Here is a 19,430-nt window from a genome sequence, read left to right on the forward strand (position 1 = left end):
CCTCATCCAGGAGGGGATGGAGATTCTCCCTGACTCTCTTTTTGTCAACGTATTTACAAAAACTTTTTTTGTTGTCCCTTATATTAATGGCCAGGTTGAGTTCCAGCTGGGCTTTTGCCTTCCTATTTTTTTCTCTGTATAACCTAACAAGATCTCTGTACTCCTCCTGAGTTGCCTGTCCCTTCATCCAAAGGTGGTATATCTTCCTTTTTTCCCCGAAGTCCCATCAAAAGTTCTTTGTTCAACCACGCTGGCCATTTTCCCCGCCCTTTAATTTTGTGCCTCATGGGGACAGCCTGCTCCTGGGCCTTTAGGATTTCCTTCTTGAAGAGCATCCAGCCCTCCCAGACCCCTTTGCCCTGCAGGATTCTCTCCCAAGGGACCCTCCCAACCAGGGTTCTGAACAGGCTAAAGTCCGCCCTCCGGAAGTCCAAGGCGGAGGTTTTGCTAACCCCCTTCCTTACCTCACTAAGAATTGAAAACTTGACCATTTCATGACTGCTAAGACCAAGACGTCCTCCTACCTCCACATCTCCCACTAGTCCTTCTTTGTTTGCGAAAAGTAGGTCTAGTGAGGCGCCTCCCCTGGTAGGCTCTCCTACCAGTTGTGTCAGGAAGTTATCTTCCATACGCTCAAGGAACCTCCTAGACTGCCTGCTCTCTGATGGGTTGTATTGCCGGCAGATATCCAGTAGGTTGAAGTCCCCAACCAGAACAAGGGCTGGCGATTGCAAGACTTCAGCCAGCTGCTTACAGAACACTTCATACACCTGCTCATCCTGGTTGGGTGGTCTATAACAGACTCCTAGCACAAAATCCCCCTTGTTAGCCTTCCCCTTCATCCTTACCCATAAACACTCAACTTCATCGTCACTGGAATCAAGCTCTATACAGTCAAACACTCCCGAATGCACAGAGCCACACCCCCGCCTCTCCTTCCTTGCCTATTCCTTCTGAGGAGCTTATAGCCACTCATCGCAGCATTCCAGTCGTGACCGTCGTCCCACCACGTTTCTGTGATGGCGACTATGTCATAGCTGTCCTGCTGCACGATGGCTTCCAGCTCATCCTGTTTGTTGCCCATGCTACGTGCATTAGCGTAGATGCACTTGAGCTGGGCTCCCCATTTCACCCCCATCCTTGCCCCTTTACCCCCAGGCTCATTACCAGTGGGCCCGGTTTTATCCCCTTCCCCCTTCACTTCTAGTTTAAAGCTCTGTCCATGAGCTTTGTTAACTCCTGGCCTAGTACCCTTCTCCCCTTTCGGGAGAGGGTTTTCCCATTGCTCGCAATCAGAAATTTCTAAATGTCTATCCCTTTGCTCAAATGAAATGGCAGAGCGAGAGTCCTCACTAGTCCAGCATCCTTCAAGCCCTGGTGTGCTTCCCTTGGGTTTAATCCTGACAGGCCCAGTTATCTCCCCTTCCCCCCTCATATCAAATTTAAAGCCCTGTCAATGAGCCCTGCTAACTCCTGCCCCAAAATTCTTTTCCCCCTCTGGGATAGGTCCATCCCACCTGCCACCAGCAGGTGCTGATGTTCCTCCTGAGTCAGGGTGCCTCTAGCAAGAGCATCATTGTAGAAGCTGCAGGACATTACAGATAAGAAGACAGTACTGGTGTAATGGAGTTGCTAATCAGGGTACAAAGCACTGGGATACCATCTCAGAAACACCAAAGGTGGGAGCAAAGTGAGGACACGCAGCGCCAGTGGGGAAATGGTGAAAAGGGGTTGACTTTTTGCAAGGGAGAGGATAAAGTTGGTTAAAGAGTGGGACTTGAGAGATGGGAAAATAGTGCAATGGGAATGAACGGTTAAGCAAAGGAAATGATCTGGGCTGTTTGGGGATACCTGTCAAGTAGCCCTGCATCTGAGCAACCCTGCATGGAGCAGGACAAGAAAGCTGCAGCTGGTCTGACTGTACCAACATCTGACCGACTTCCATAGACACAGGAAACCCGAGAGCTTTCCCTGCTGTCACCACTTCCTCACTGAGGCTTGATTTACCCTTGGAAAGTCCATGCTGACTGCTTTTGGACACATTGTTCTCTTTCTGGTGCCCAGAAATGTCACCCAAGAGGACTCTCATTGATGGCACACTAATCACCCCAGGGAGCTTGTACAGCCTGTGGGTCCCTGGGCTGGGCCTCTTTCAAAGGTGGGGGCAACATTGGCTTGTCCTCACTCACAAGAGAGCTCTGCCAAGCCTGTCGCCTTCCAGAGGTGATATTCCAAAGAAATCTCAGTCTTCCCTTGTGACTTCACTACAACTATTTTGTCTGTTATATGGCGTATTTTGTTTCTCTAATCTTTCCTATACTCACACTTGTCCTGATACATTGGTCATTTGCAAAGTCATCTTTTCAGATGCAGACTGTCTAGGAAAAGGCCCTCTCCATCATTCTCCAGTTTTTTCCTCCCTTTACTCTTTGTTCATCCAGGTACCTCTCACCTCTGCTGCTCTTTCACCCTCAGGGAGTAAAACCTTGCCTGTCTCTCAGTAATCTCATTGTCTCCTCAGCCAGCTCTTTCATTATGTTTATATCTATCTTTGTGTATCTACTGTCCCGGTTTGAAGTAAAACCGAACCAATTTTCTGTTCTGTAACTTTACATCCTAGCTAGGCCTCCTCTAACTCTCTGAAATTAACGGCATATTGTGGAGAAAACTGCTCGTTCTCAGAGTGATAAGACCAATGTTTGTGCTCTATGCCAAGGAACGGTGTGCAGGGAGGCCCTTGCTTATACTTATTACTATAACAACCAAGGTCAGCCAATTTCGTTATTTGCCCCCTTAGAGGGTCGGAAACGGAAAAAACGTAGAGGGGTCACATCGGTGGGGAGGAGTGGACAGGACAGGTGACCCAAACCTGACCAACTGGGGTATTCCATCCCATCTGCCCCATGCTCAGTATAAAGGCTGAGGGATCAAAGGGTCAGCCCCTTCCTGCGATGGCCGACGTCCAGAGAGGACTCTGTCTGTTCATCTGCCTTTGATCCCAATCCGTGTGTTCCTGACTCCAGAGCTGGAATCCAGTTCCCATTCGTCACTGAGTCCAGTCTGGGACTTCCCCAGTGCCTGCCGATGACGTGACTGTCATCCTGGGAACTTGATACGGTTTTGTATATATTGTATCTATTTCATTATTTTTCTTCTTTATTTTTATTTTAATATTAATTTTTCATTAAAGTAGTTTAGTTCATTCTAAACTTCTGACTCTCCTTATCTCTTTCTCCTCCTCTCTCCTCTTTTAGGGGGGGGAAGGGGGGGGGAAGGGCCATCTGCCGGTCCGGTTTTGGTAAATTCAGCCAAAACCACGACACTACCTACCTCACCTATTTCTCCTAAGATTATCTCTTGTAGAAAGGCAACCTCATTAGAGGCAGTTTGTACTTTGCGTATGATTACACAGTGTTTTCTTGTTTATGAAAACTGACTGTGCTTTACTTTTCTTTTCTGCAGAACAGGCAGAATTCCCCTGTGGCTGTGAGCAGCCAGGTCTCTGAGGAGAGCAGGTGGGAGATGGTGCAATGGAGCTGTCACATCCAGACTGGAGTGGAGAAGTCTGATGCAAGGAACAGTGATGTCAGTCCCAGGTGGGACAGGTCAGACCTGGTGGGGTTGGGGAGGTGAGGAGCAAAGCTGTCCATACAGGGATGGACATCACGGGACTGCTTTTCCTGACCTGGCCAGACCTCCTGAGGAGACACTCGGCCTCAGTATCCCTTGGAGAATGCTTCCATCACCTCCTCTGGAAACTGAACACTCATAAAATACATCCTTTACAATCAAGAAACCATTTTCATTAGATGCACTTTGAAATCTTCCTCTTTAACTACACCACAAAACCTCCCCAAGTAGCTGTACAAGGGTTTAAGGCTTGAAGGAAATTGCAAAGAGATAAATTCCTTGTTAAGGCTTTCTGTTTTCAAGGAGCCCCATGGGGTATTTGCTGCTGAGTCCATGAACCTCAGATACTGAGAGAAGATTGAAGAAAGTGCTCAAGAAATCAGAAGCAAAACCCAAACTTCCTGGAAGCCTTAAGGAGCCCCACTGAGGGCAGTTACTGACAAAGGCCCCCTGGGGACTCGTTAGAGCAGATAATTGGAGGCTGTGATTGCAGGTAGGCAAAGGCAGAGTGCAGGTGGCTGTAATGCTGAGGAAAGCCTGGCTTTGTCTGAGGAAGCAGAAAGGCCAAGCCCTCACCCCCAGGCCCTGGCAAGGCAGATCCTGCCCCTCACTTGTGGCTCAGGGCTCTTCCTGGGGGCAGTGGGATGTGGGGGTGAGCAGTGCCCAGGGCAGGAAAATTCTGTGACACCTCCTGGCCTCCCAAAGAAGGGGCGAGGATGAAACCAAGTCCCAAGATTCAAAAGAATCGTAGACTCATAGAATCATTTAGGATGGAAAGGACCTTTACGGTCATTGAGTCCCTCACACTCCCATGTCCACACCTAAACTACATCCCTATGTGCCCCATCTACACATCTTATAAACACCTCCAGGGATGGTGTCTCAGCCACTTCCCTGGGCAGCCTGTTCCAGCGCTTGACAAATTCTTCAGTGAAGACATTTTTTCTAATATGCAATCTATATCTCCCCTTGTGTAACTTGCAGCCATTTCCTCGTGTCCTAACACTACTTACTTGGGAAGGGAGACTAACACCAACCTCGTTATCACCTCCTTTCAGTAGTTGTAGAGAGTGACAAGGTGCTCAGCCTCCTTTTCTCCAGGCTGAACAACCCCAGTTCCATCAGCTGCTCCTCACAAGACTTGTTCTCCACACCCCTCACCAGCTTTGTTGATCTTTGGGAATGCTCCAGGACCTCCACGTCTTTCTCGTAGTGAGGAGCCCAAACCTGGACATAGCACTCAAGATGGGGCCTCACCAGTTCTGAGCACAGGAGAGACAATCACTTCCCTAGTCCTGCTGGCCACACTGTTCCTGATACAGGCAGGGATGCTGTTGGCCTCCTTGGCCACCTTGGCACACTGCTGGCTCATATCCAGCCGGCTGTCGACAGACACCCTCAGGTCCTTTTCCGCGGGGCAGCTCCAGCCACTCTTCCTGCCTCTTGTGGCGTCCATGGGGTTGGTGTGACCCAAGTGCAGGACTTGGGACTTGGCCTTGTTGAACCTCATACCATTGGCCTCAGCCCATAGATCCAGCCTGTCCAGATCCTGCTGTAGAGACAGCCTAACCTCCAGCAGATCAACACTTCCACCCAACTTGGTGTCATCTGCAACCTTACTGAGGGTGCAGTTGATCCTTTTATCCATATCACTGATAAGGATATTAAAGTGAACTGGCCCCAGTACCAAGCCCTGGGGAACACCACTCGTGACCAGCCACCAACTGGATTGAACTCCATTCACCACCACTCTCTGGGCCACACCCTCCAGCCAGGTTTTTTCCCAGCAAAGCATACACCCATGCAAGCCATAAGCAGCAGTTCCTTCAGGAGAATGCTGTGGGAGATGGTGTCAAAGGCCTTACTAAAATCCAGGTAGACAACATCCACAGCCTTTCCCTCATCCACCAAGAGGGTTTCCTTGTCATAGAAGGAGATCAGGTTTGTCAAGCAGGATCTGCCTTTCACAAACCCATGCTGACTGGGCCTGGTTGTCCTTTCCATGCAGCTTGGTGGCACTCAGGATGGTCTTCTCCATAACATTCCCAGGCACTGAGGTCAGACTGACAGGCCTGGAGTTCCCCGGATCTTCCTTGTTGCTCTTCTTGTAGAAGGGCACCACATTTGCTTACCTCTGGTCAACTGGGACCTCCCCGTTCAGCCAGGACTGCTGATACATGATGGACAGTGACTCAGTGAGCACTTCCACCAGCTCCCACACTACCCTTGGGTGGATCCCATCCGGAGCCATATACTCGTGTGCCTCTAAGGGCTGTAGCTGGTCACTAACTATTTCCCCTTGGATTATGGGGGCTTCACTCTGCTCCCCTTACCTGCCTTGCAGCCCAGGGGTCTGGGTACCTGGAGGACAACTGGTCTTACCAAGGCCAAGAAGGCATTAAGTTCCTCAGCCTTTTCTCATCCTTGGGCACCATGTTTCCCCCTGCATCCAATAAAGGATGGAGATTGTCCTTAGCCCTCCTTTAGTTCCTAATGTATTTATAGAAACTTTTTAATTGTCTTTTAAGGCAATATCCAGGTTAAGTTCTAGTTGGGTTTTGGCCATTCTACTTTTCTCCCTGCATAACCTTACGACATCCTTGTAGTCCTCTGGAGTTGCTCGCCCCTTCTTCCAAAGGTCATAAATTCTGGTTTTTTTCCTGAGTTCCAGACAAAGCTCTCTGTTTGGCGAGCCCAGTCTTCTTCCCTGCCGGTTCGTCTTTTGGCACATGGTGATGGCCTGCTCCTGTGCCTTTAAGATTTCCTTTTTGAAGAATTGCCATCCTTCCTGGGCCTCTTTTGCACCTCAGGAGAGCCTTCCAAGGACAACCAGGTCTTTAAACATACCAAATCTGCCCTCCAGAAGTCAAAGGGAGAGGTTTTTCTAAACCCCCTCCTTATTTCTCCCAGAAATAAAAACTCTATCATTTCATGATTGCTGCCTCCAAGACGGCTGCCAACCATCAGGTCACCCACAAGTCCTTCTCTACTGGAAAACAACAGGTCCAGTGGGGCGCCTGTCCTACCTAGTTGGATCACTCATCAAGTGTGTCAGGAAGGCCTCTTCCACACACTCCAGGAACCTGCAAGACTGTTTTCTCTCCACTCTATTGTTTTTACAGCCAACATTTGGCACGCTGAAGTCATCCACGAGAACAAGGGCCAGCGATTGTGAGACTTCTCCCAGCTGCTGACAGACTATTTAGTCTGCCTCTCGATCCTGGTTGAGCAGGCTATAACAGACTCCCACCGTGATACCTGCCTTGTTGGCCTTTCCCCTCATTCTTACCCATAAACACTCGACCTTTTCATCACCATCGTCAAGCTCTAGACAGTTAAAACACTCCCTAACATCCAGGGACACCCCACCGCCTCTCCTTCCTTGCCTGTCCCTTCTGTAGGGTTTATAGCCATCCCTTGCAGCACTCCAGTCGTGTGAGTCATCCCACCACGTTTCCGTTATGGTGACTATGTTGTAGTCTTCCATCTGCATAAGAGCTTCCAACTCCTGTTTGTTGCCCCGATGCTGTGGGCATTAGTGTAGATGCCCTTCAGTTGGGCTATTGATCCTGCTACTTTTCTTGGAGGGAGAAGCCCTAATTCCTGCGAGAGAGTTCTCAAGCACTTCCATGATTTCTAAGAATTCAACAACCCTGTGGAGCCATGGGCTTGCTTTTCTTTCATAATAAACAACCCCAGGCAGTGCTACAGGCTTGGGGAAGAGTGGCTGGAAAGCTGCCCAGCAGAAAAGGACCTGGGGATGTTGGTGGACAGCCAGCTTAACATGAGCCAGCAGTGTGCCCAGGTGGCCAAGAAGGCCAACGGCCTGTATCAGGAATAGCGTGGCCAGCAGGAGGAGGGCAGTGATGGTGCCTCTGTACTGGGCCCTGGTGAGGCCTCACCTCGAGGGCTGTGTTCAGTTCTGGGCCCCTCACTCCAGGAAGGACATTGAGCTGCTGGAGCGTGTCCAGAGGAGAGCCACCAAGCTGGTGAGGGGTCTGGAGAACAAGTCATACAAGGAGAGGCTGAGGGAACTGGGCATGTTTAGTGTGGAGAAGAGGAGGCTGAGGGGAGACCTCATTGCCCTCTACATCTGCCTGAAAGGAGATTGTAGAGAGGTGGGTGTTGGCCTCTTCTCCCAAGGGAATAATGACAGGACCAGAGGGAATGGTCTGAAGTTGCAGCAGGGAGGTTTAGGTTAGATATTAGGAAGAATTACTTTACTGAGAGAGTGGTCAGGCACTGGAACGGCCTGCCCAGGGAGGTGGTGGAGTCACCATCCCTGGAGGGATTTAAGGAACGTGTAGACATGGCACTTAAGGGCATGCTCTAGTGCCTGAGATTGTTGGGTTGTGTCTGTTTGTGGATGGGTGTGGGGTGGGGTTGTGGGTGTTTGTTTTGTGTGGTTTTCGGTTTTGTTTTGGTGTTTGGTTTTTTCTGTTTGTTTGTTTGTTTTTTATTTTGTTTTGTTGTGGGTTTTGTTGTTGTTGGTTTTTTTGTTGTGGTTTTTTTTTATTTTTTTGATGATCTCAAAGGTCCCTTCCAACCAAGAAGATTCTGTGATTCTGTAATTGTTTTCCCAACGAAATAGCATATTTTTCTAAATAGGAATTTCCCAACTGGTTGAAATCTTCTCCTTTATATTCTGTCTGGTACAATCTCCCACATAATATTTAAAAACAGCTTAGGTTCTCTTTAGCTCTTGGCTTTACACGTAGTCTGAGCAGAGCTATAGGTAATGCCTGATACCAATACAAATTCGCTTCCTGACATATTTTGGCTATCTGCTGTTTTATCGCGTGATTCATTTTTTTCTACTTGCCCGCTGGCCTGCGGCCTATATGGGGTGTGTCATTGCCAATCAATTCCCAATCGTTTACTAACTTGTTGCACTACTTGTGCACAGAAGTGAGTACCTCTATCTGATGAGACGACTGTAGGTACCCCGAATCGAGGTATTACCTCGTTCAATAGCACTTTAGTCACTTCTCTCGCCTTGCTTGTTCTACAGGGAAAAGCCTCTGGCCATCCAGAAAAGGTGTCTGTAAGTACCAATAAGTGCTTGTACCCCCCTTTTCTTGGGAGTTTGGAAAAATCGATTTGCCAATGGCCTCCTGGTGTGTTTCCTTTCCCAATAGTTCCTAACTGTACTCGATTACCTGTGTTGGGGTTGTTTCTTGAACACATTTCACACTGCTGAGTCACTTGTCGAACAGTGGTATATAAATTCTGTCCTATCCATTTCTGACTCAAAAATTTATATAACGAATCTGCTCCCCAATGTGTCTTACTGTGTTCTTCTCTAACAAGTCCCCACACTAGTTTGGCAGGTATGATAATCCTACCGTCACTCAAATGAGCCCATCCCCTGGAGGGAACTTCTCCTCCTAGTTCTTGGATGAGCTCCTGGTCTGGTCTAGAATATTCAATGCCCTCCTGGTCGTCCAGGTCTTTATTTCTACTGTCTGGAATTAAAGCTGAAATGGGTTCTTTCTGGGTTCTTTCTGCTGCCTGTTTAGCCTCACAGTCAGCCAAGCTCTTACCTCTTTCTTGGTCAGTGTTCCCCCTCAGATGTCCTCGGCAATGCATGATGGCCACTCTAGCTGGTAACCGTACTGCCTCCAATAGGCGAAGTATTTCTTCTGCGTGTTTGATCTGTTTTCCTTGCGCGGTGAGCAATCCTCGTTCCTTCCAGACTGCTCCATGGGCATGAACAACTCCAAAGGCATATTTAGAGTCTGTCCATGTATTTATCTTTTTCCCTTTTACCAATTCCAAAGCCCTGCTCAAGGCAATAATCTCAGCCTTTGGAGCTGACGTCCCGGCAGGCAATGGTTGGGATTCAATTACCTTATTTGTTGTGGTCACTGCGTATCCAGCTTTACGGATTCCTTGTCAGACAAAGCTGCTTCCATCCGTAAGCCAGGAGTCCTGTGCATCCTCCAGGGGTTCTTCTTTCAGATCTGCTCTGCTGGAGTACACAGTCTCTATTGTTTCCAAACAGTCATGTGTCAGTGGTTCAGTTGTTGCCTCACTAAGGAAAGATGCTGGGTTCACAACGCTAGTCACCTCAATTTTAACATCATCGGATTCAACCAGGATGGGCTGGTATTTCAAAAACCTGGATGGGGAAAGCCAGTGATCCCCTCTCTGTTCCAATACAGCGGATACCGAATGTGAAACCAATACCGTCATCTTCTGGCCCAAACCACATTTCTGGGCTTCCTCAATATTTAGTATTATGGCCGCTACTGCTCAGAAACATCCTGGCCATCCTTCACTTACTTCATCTAATTGTTTAGAGAAGTAAGCTATGGCTCTTTTGTAGGCTCCCAGACGTTGAGCTAGAAGTCCTAGAGCTATTCCTTGTTTCTCGTGAGAAAAGAGCCAAAAAGCTTTGGTTACATCAGGCAAGCCCAAAGCCGGGGCTCTCACGAGCTCTTTCTTGAGTATTTCAAATGCATTCTGGGCTTCTTTGGACCATATCCATTGAGTGGGATTATTTTTCAAAAGTTCATATAAAGGTTTTACTATTATCCCATAGTTGTAAATCCCTAATCAACACCAACCCATCATTCCCGAAAAAGTTCTGAGTTCTTTTCACCGCCTGAGGGAGAGGGGTTCTGCAGATGGCTTCTTTTCATTCCGTTCCCAATTCCCATTGTCCTCCAGACAGCTCGTATCCCTAGTAGGTTACTTGCCTCTGCACCATCGGAGCTTTCTGTTGAGAAACCCGATATCCATTTAATCCCAAAAAGTTTAACAAGCTAACAGTCCACCAGGTACAGTCATGTTTTGTTTCGGTTGCTATCAATAGATCATCCACATATTGTAAAAGGGTTCCATTTTTGGAAGGAGGCTTCCGTACCTCAAGCTCCTGTGCTAACTGATTTCCAAACATTGTCGGACTGTTTTTGAAACCTTGGGATAACACTGTCCGGGTAAGCTGGGTTTTCCTACCAGTGGTAGGGCTCTCCCACTCGAAGGCAAACAACTTTTGACTTTCTTTGGCCAAAGGCAGACAAAAGATTTAAATAGTCGCTGGACACCGTGTTGTTTGGTTGTTCTCCTGGCTGTCTTATGTAAATTCCTATATGCTCTATGTACTCCTCACGATGATGGAGTCAGGGATACAGAGGATCCAAAGCCCCCTTTGTTCAAACTGAAAAAGAGATATTGGCAGCGTATGAAAGGGTTCGAGCTGCTCCAGGAGTGGTTGGTACAGAAGCAGAGCTCCTCTTAGCACCTCGACTGCCGGTGCTGGATGTCCAAAGAAAAGGTCCCTGCCACACATCGTGCAACTGATGCCACGTGGAGAAAGTGGTTTGCCCTGATCACAGGGAACTCGAACGGGAAACCCCTGTCACCCTGGAATTCTGGAAGTGATCATGGACTGAAGGCAAGGATTTCTAATGTCACCAGAGGAGGAGGTGACACACGCGGCAGAGGCTCCACTCTATGAAATACTACCAGAACGTGAGAAGACATGTGCCCTCTTCACTGATGGGTCCTGCCGGATTGTGGGAAATGTGGAAAGGGGAAGGCGGCCTTGTGGAGTCCTACACAACAAGTTGCAGAAGCCACTGAAGGACAAGGTGAATGGAGCCGGTTTGCAGAGGTGAAAGCCATTGAACTGGCCCTAGCCATTGCCGGAAGAGAGAAATGGCCAGTACTTTCTCTCTACACCCATTCATGGATGGTGGCAAATGCTCTGTGGGGGTGCTTACGGCAGTGGAAGCAGAGCAACCGGCAGCGCAGAGGCAAACCCATCTGGGCTGCTGAACTGTGGCAAGATATTGCTGCCTGGGTAGAGAATCTGGTTGTGAAAGTACGTCACATAGATGCCCATGTACCCAAGAGTCAGGCCACTGAGGAACATCAGAACAACCAGCAGGTGGATCGAGCTGCTAAGATTGAAGTGGCTCAGGTGGATCCGGACTGGCAACATGAGGGTGAATTATTCATAGCTCGATGGGCCCATGACACCTCAGGCCATCAAGGAAGAGATGCCACGTATAGATGGGCTCGTGACTGAGGGGTGGATTTGACCGTGGACACTATTGCACAGGTCATCCATGAACGTGAGACGTGCTGCAATCAAACAAGCCAAGCGGTTAAAACCTCTCTGGTGTGGAGGACGATGGCTGAAATATAAATCTGGGGAGGCCTGGCAGATCGATTCTATCACACTCCCACAAACCCGTCAAGGGAAGCGCCATGTGCTCACAATGGTGGAAACAACCACCGGATGGCTGGAAACATACCCTGTGCCCCACGCCACCGCCCAGAACGCCATCCTGGGCCTTGAAAAGCAAGTCCTGTGGCGACATGGCACCCCAGAGAGAATTGAGTCGGACAACGGGACTCATTTCCAAAACAGCCTCATTGACACCTGGGCCAAAGAGCACGGCATTGAATGGGTCTGTCACATCCCCCACCACGCACCAGCCTCTGGGAAGGTCGAAGGGTACAATGGGCTGTTAAAAATGACACTGAGAGCAATGGGTGGTGGGACTTTAAAACATCGGGATACACATTTAGCAAAGGCCACCTGGCTAGTTAACACCAGGGGAGCTACCAACCGAGCTGGCCCTGCCCAATCAAAACCTCCACGTGCTGTGGAGGAAGATAAAGTCCCCGTAGTGCACATGAAGAATATGTCAGGGAAGGCTGTCGGGGTTAGTCCTGCCTCGGGCAAAGGCAAACCCATCCGTGGGATTGCCTTTGCTCAAGGACCTGGGTGCACTTGGCGGGTGATGTGGAAGGACGGGGAAGTGCAACGTGTCCCTCATGGGGACCTGATTTTGGGCAAGAATAGCCAATGAATGAAACTGTATGATGTTAATTGCTAAATGACCCTGCCGCTGTACATCTCATTTCTATAACTGCTCTTGGTTGCACTACAGCAAGAATCACCCAAACTAATGGACTCTGATGAAAAATCAAGTAAAGTGCAGCGGTGACGGCATCAGAACTGACCTCAGCAGCTGGCACCCAGCAACTTCGTCGAGGTCTACATCTTCAACCCATGGACCGTGGCATAAAACATCAGCAGCTACAGCTACAAAACGTTCTCCCTGATCCTGGCACCAGCCATTCCCAAGGATGTCATGGCCTTTAGGGGGTTAGTTGAGATTTTGCACTCACAGCTCCCCGCCTGCACCCACGGGCCCCAGGGCACCCCTTCACCAGCTCCCTCTCCCCAAAGCCCCCCGCAGCCTCCCCCGCAGCCTGCGCTGCGCACTCCACGGGTCGCCCCGAGTCGGGGACAGGGCCACTACCAGCAGCAGGAATGGCAGCAGGGAAAGGAGGGCTTTGCTCGGGGCTTCGTCTCTGCTCATGGCCCAGGGGAAAACCAGGCAGGAGAAGAAGCAAAGCCCTGAGTGTGGGGACTTGAAAGGTTCAAGATTTTGCCTCTTGCGTCGCTGTGGCCTGATCCCGGCTCATGCCCCGTGAGTCCCTTCCCTTTCCCTCCAGCAGGAAGGGGAGCAGAAGGTTTCCTGCTGCTTTGACGGCATCACGGCAGGGGTGGGTCACCTCAGAGCTCAGGCTTCTGCTGAGGACCCCGTTGCTGCTGGGGACACCGCTCTCCAGCAGCCCATGAACCCCGCTGCTGCCCAGTGCCGTCCCCTGCGTCAGCGGGACCCCTCTGTGCACAGGGACCCCCTGCCCCCGGGGCGGCCGTGCCAGCACCCCCAGCCCCCTCCAGCCCCGGGAACCCCCAGCGAGTGGAAACCACAGCTCTGCAAATGCCGCGGGTGCCCAAGGAAACACAGAGAGAGCTTGGGTCTGAAAAACATACATACAACTCTTTATGAACAACAAAACAACTTTCAACAACTGTTTACAACACAACAACAACAACTCTGTAAAACTATTTCCAAAAAAAAAAACCCAACCCTGTAAAACTAACAAAACACCAACTCTCTAGAACTATTTACAGCGCTTCCTCTTCATCCCTCCTCTTTCTCGCCATTGGTCCCCACAGCTCTGCTGGCCCTGGAAGCAAAGCAAGTGGCAGGGCCGTTTGGCTAACGAGCAGCGCCTGGCCCAGCAGAGCTGGGGCTTCCTGAGCCGGCTCAGCGGCAGCAGCTGCTTGGGCTGGGGCTTGGCGCTGATGGGCATTCGATGGCCACAGCCCTGGGACACGCTGGGGAGAGCGGGACTCTGCCGCCAGCGCTGAGCCCCGTCTGGGCTCCGGCTTAGACTTGGGTGTCCCGGCCCCAAGAACCCGCTCCCGTCCCAAAGCGGACGGGGGCTCAGGGCAGCGCGGTGGGGGCGGTTGTGCCGCCAGGACGAGGGCACCGGGCGCTGTGTCCCTGCAGCGGGGACCCCCCAGCCCCAGCCCGGTGGCAGGAGACCCTCCCTCCCTGCGGGCAGTGGGTGGGGAGCACGTGCCTGTGCTGCTGGTGGGGGGTCTACATCCATTGCCTCCTCCTCCTCATCCACCTCCATCTGCTCCTGCTCATCCTCATCGATCTCCATTGCCAGCTCCAGCTCGATCCACTCTTTTACACTTTGGGCAGTTGCCTCTGCAGACTCAAGGGCAACTTGGCACATCCTAAACCCAGAGGCAAGCAGAAAAGTGCGTTGGTCCTGCCCTGGCCAGCCAAGAGGACCCGTGGAACAGGGGTCTCGCCACCCGGGGAGAGCCGTGGGGTGATGGGACCCCTGGGCACGTCCCCAGTAGGAGCTGGCTGGACCTGGGCGACTCCTTGGCCACCAGCACCCACCAGCAGTCGAGGGCCACTGCTTGCAGCTGCAGGCTCCTCATCTTCTTCTCCTTCCTGAGTTTGGGGTGTGTCAAGGTCTTCTGGATCTGCCGGAGCAGAGAGGAGAGGGGTGAGCGGCCCTGCTCCCTGCCCAGTGGGGCCCGGGCACAGACCCCGGCCCCGCAGGCGCAGACCCCGGCCCCGCGCCTGCCTGGGCGCCCAGAAGCTCCTTACTCTGTGCAGCCGCCCTTTGGGCTCAGCGCTGCTCTGGGGGCAGGGCTCGGCTCCCCCGGCTCCAGCCTGGAAAGGGGCAGAGGAGGCACCGGCTCAGGCTCCGGGCAGACCTGGCTGCTCCCGGCGAGCATCCCTGCGGCACCAGCCCGGGGCGCCCTGGGCTCCCCCGGGGACGTGTCCCCCCATGCAGGGATGCTCCATCCCAGCAGGGCACGAGCAGCCCAGGAGGGCTTCTGCCAGCCCCTGGCCTTGCAGGGCTGGGGGGAGAGGGCGAGCCCAGCTCCTGCCCCCCCGAGCTCCCCAGAGCGGGGTCCCTGCCCCATCCCACCCCATCCCTGCGGAGCCTTCTCCATCCTGCCTGGGCACTGGGGGGTGCCCACCTCCGTGGAGCGGGGCCGTACCTCTGCCAGCACAAGCGACCTCTTCCTGAGGGCCTTCATGATTCCCAGAGTGCAAAAGAGAGGGAGGAAGGTGGTTTTGGGAGCGGGAAGGGAAGGGCTGGGTCGTTGGTCCAAGGCACCGGGAGCAGGGCAGAAGGGCTGTGGGGCGCGGGGCAGAAGGCTGCGTCATGCCCGTCACCAGGCACTGGCAGTTGCAGATGGAACACGGGCCATGGCAACGGGATGCACAGCGGGGATGGGGACGAGCCCCCTTAATGGGGGGGCAGCTTAATACGTACACCCCCCCAAAGTTAATAATCCCAACACATTTCGCTTCCTTCCTGTCCTAAGCACTTCTCCCCAACCATCCCATCACTGATCAAGTGGGTTTTGCCCAGAGCCTTGCAGACTGTCTGTGGGACGCCGGGGCAAGTGGTGCCCGTCCTTCCCAAAGAGGTCTGGATGTATGGAAATGCCACGGGAAAACCCAGCCCCTCCTCACGGACAAGTGCCAGCCCAGTCTCCAGGCAGCACCTGCCGGGCCTTTGAGCCACCCACCCCTCCCCATCCTCCATTCCTTACGTCTCATCACACGGCAGCTCTTACGGGTCAGGAGGTGACCAGCCAGAACAAAGACCCAGCTTTTGTCTCATGGAGAAAGCTGGAGGGGCTGCTCCAGCTCTGTTCAGCCTGGGCTTTGGCGGTCTCTGTGCTGAGATCCTTTCTCCAGGGCTCTTTCTCCTCAGACCAAGAAGCCCTGCACCAACCCTTGCTCTCGCCGCTGCGGGGAGGGACAGTGGCGACTCCCCCTGGGGACCGCTCTGCCACGTGTCCTTTGGGTCCCCTCGGTCCGGAGCGGGGAGGCAGGTCTATTGTGGAGGCCCAGGATGGTGCAGGGGAGCAGGTTCCAGCAGCCGGTGCCAGGGCTCACCCAAAGGGAGCTGCAGCAGGGAATGGGAAAAAACGGGGCGGGAGGAGATGTCCCTGAATCAGGGCCCTTCACCCGCTGTGTAAAATCCAACCAACCCGCTCAGTCGAGAAATCTGTCTTTATTTCAGTTCTCCAGCTAACCCAGTTTTCTCAATTGAATTTAACCGTTTCCCCAGACTAATTACATATTGTGGTAAATAATTGTCACCTAATTGTGTAAGATCTCTGGCATACTGCAATTGCTAGGGTCTTCCACACAGAATTCAAAAGGGCCGATTCCTTCCTTGGACCTTGCCTCGATTCGGATCCTTAGCAAGGCCAAAGGAAGTGCCTGATCCCAGTGCAAATTAACCTCCTGACAAAGTTTAGCCAGTTGTTGTTTTATCAGATGGTTCGTTTTCTCCCCCTGGCCGCTGGCCTGTGGGCGGTATGGAGTATGTAACTGCCAATCCGTTCCTAAAATGTTACTGACTTCTTTGACCACATTAGCACAAAAATGTGTAGCCCTATCTGACGATATGGCTGCTGGTACTCCAAATCATGGTATGATTTCATTCAACAATACTCTTGTGACTTCTCTGGCTTTGTTAGCTCTGCAAGGAAAAGCTTCTGGCCAACCTGAAAAAGTGTCTGTCAATACTGGTAAATACCCATACCCCCCTTTTCTTGGCAGTTCGGAAAAATCTATGTTCTGTTTTTGCCCTGGACTGTTACCTTTACCAATTACTCCTCCATGTGTTTTGTTCGTTGTATTTGGATTCTTTTTTAGACAGATTTCACATCTTTGTGTGACTTGCTTCACTGTAGTGTATAAATTGCGACTCACCAATTTCTTATTTAATGGCTTATACAAAGCATCTGCGCCCCGATGGGTTTTCTATGTTCATCCAGGACCAATTTCCATAGTACTCCTGATGGTACTATTACTCGTCCATCTGGAATATAAACCCACCCATCATCTCCCTTACTTCCCTCCATATCGTTAATTAAAATTTTATCCTCTTTTGAGTACTCTTCCAAATTTAAATCACAATCAGGAATTTGAAGCTTACCGTCTGGAATCAAAGCTGATATTACTTCTGCCATTTCTGCCGCCTTTCCGGCCTCAAGATCTGCCAATTTGTTACCAAGTTCCTGGTCAGTATTACCTCTTTGTGTCCTTTACAACACACGATAGCCACTTCCTCTGGGAGTTTCACAGCTTCCAGCAATTTTAAGATTTCTTCAGCATGTTTAATGTGTTTTCCCTGGGCAGAAAGGAGTCCTCCTTCCTTCCAGATAGCACCGTGAGCGTGTACGACTCCAAAGGCACATTTCGAACCTGGCCAGGTATTTACTCTTTTTCCTTTAGCAGCTCTCATGCTGGAGTTAATAAGGCAATCATTTCAGCCTTCTGAGCAGATGTTCCTGGAGGTAATGATTTTGCTTCAGTTGCCCTTTTGGTGGTGGTTACAGCAGATCCAGCCTTACGCTGGCCTTGCTTTACGAAACTGCTTCCATCCGTACACCAGGAATCCTCTGCGGCTCTTCTTTAGGTCTGGCTGGCTGGAATATACTGCTTCCATTGTCTTTAAACAGTCGTGTTCCACTGGTTCTGGAGCCGTCCCACCGAGAAAAGATGCCGGATTCACAGTGTTAGTGGTGACAATATCCACATCACCCTGCTCTACCGGTATTGCTTGGTATTTCAAGAATCCAGAGGGAGCAAGCCAATGGGCTCCCTTCTGCTCCAGTACTGCAGAGACTGTACGTGGCACCATCACAGTCATTTTCTGGCCCACAGTGAACTTAGGAGCTTCTTGTATGTTTAGGACTACGGCTGCAGCTGCCCGTAGGCACCCGGGCCATCCTTTACTTACGTCATCCGACTGTTTGGAGAAACAGGCCACAGCTCTCTTACAGGGGCCTACTTGTTGTGCCAGCACTCCCAAGGCTACTCCCTGTTTCTCACAGGAAAATAGCCAAAAGGGCTTGGATACACCTGGGAGGCCTAGGGCTGGTGCCCTCATCAGTTCTTTCTTCAATTGCTCAAAGGCTTTCTTCGCCTCCCCTGTCCAAATTAGTTTTGAGTAGTTCTCTTTCAGCAGCTGGTACAACGGTCATAATTCTATATCCACAGTCTGCACCAACCTGTCATTCCCAGGGAAGTCCTGAGCTCCTTTACTCTTTCTGGCACGGCTGTGTGGCAGATGGCTTCCTTCTGGCCCGTCCCGAGCTCCCTCTGTCCTCCGGAGATCTCAAATCCGAGGAAGGTGACTTGCTCTTGTATGAGCTGAGCCTTTTGCTGAGAGACCCGGTACCCACTGAACCCCCAAAACTGTAACAGACTTACAGTCCACTGCACACAGTCCTCCTTGGTCTGCGTAGCGATCAGGAGATCGTCCGCATACTGCAACAGGGTTCCCGTGGGAGATGGAGGATTCCAGGCCCCTGGTTCTCAAGCCAGCTGATTCCCGAAGATGCTTGGGCTGTTCTTAAAACCTTGTTCTTAAAACCTGTCCAGGTTAATTGTGGTTTTCTACCCGTTTCGGGGGCTTTCCCATTCAAATGCAAATAGCCTCTGGCTCTCTTTAGCTCAAGTCAAAGAGAAAAAGCATCCTTTAACTCCAGTACAGTAAACCATACCTGATCGTTTTTCAATTTGGTCAATAGGGTATCAGGGTTTGCAACCACTGGATGCAAATCCTTCACAATTTTGTTTATGGCTCTCAAATCTTGTACCAATCGAGAATTTTTCCCATCCGGTTTCTTTATTGGTAAAATTGGGGTGTTATACTCTGATTCACATTCTATTAACAGGCCATACTGTAGGAATTTATTGATAATCTCTTTTATCCCTTTGCGGTCTTCCAAACATAAGGGATATTGTTTATCCCTTACCGGGCTAGTTCCTGGTTTCAATTTTATCATCACTGGTTCCACATTTTTGGCCTTACCCGGTCCTTCGGAAGCCCATACTCCTGGATATACCTGGTCCAGAATTTCTTTCGATATTGCATTCTCTCTGTTTACCTGTATTAAAGACAGACTCAACATTTTAATTAGTTGATTTTCTTTTATTTTGGATTCTATACCTCCCTTGCTGAAAATAATTTCTCCTCCCGATTGCTCCAATAAATCTCTACCCAACAGAAGTTCTGGAGATCTAGGCATATACAAAAATTTGTGTGTTCCAATTTGTTTTCCCATTTGATATTTAATCGGCTGCAAGAAGAAAGCTTTTTCGGTTTGTCCAGTAGCCCCTGTCACAGTCACAAAGTCTTTATCTACGGGTAGTAATTGTTGGTTTAAAGCAGAGTAAGAGGCCCCCGTATCTATCAAAAATTCAACCTCTTTACCCTTGTTCCCTAGCTTTATTTTAACCACTGGATCCACTAGGGTAGATTCCCCAGGTCTCTGTCATTCGAGTTCAGCTACAGCCTCCGGAGATTTTTGATTTGGCTCCGGACGTTCCCTTTTCCAATGCCCTAACTTGCAAAAAGCACATTGATTATTTCCTAACCCCGGACAGGGTTAGGAATAATAATAAATAAAAAAATTAATA

Source organism: Numenius arquata, chromosome 30 (genome assembly GCF_964106895.1).
Source record: "Numenius arquata chromosome 30, bNumArq3.hap1.1, whole genome shotgun sequence".
Classification (NCBI taxonomy): domain Eukaryota; kingdom Metazoa; phylum Chordata; class Aves; order Charadriiformes; family Scolopacidae; genus Numenius; species Numenius arquata.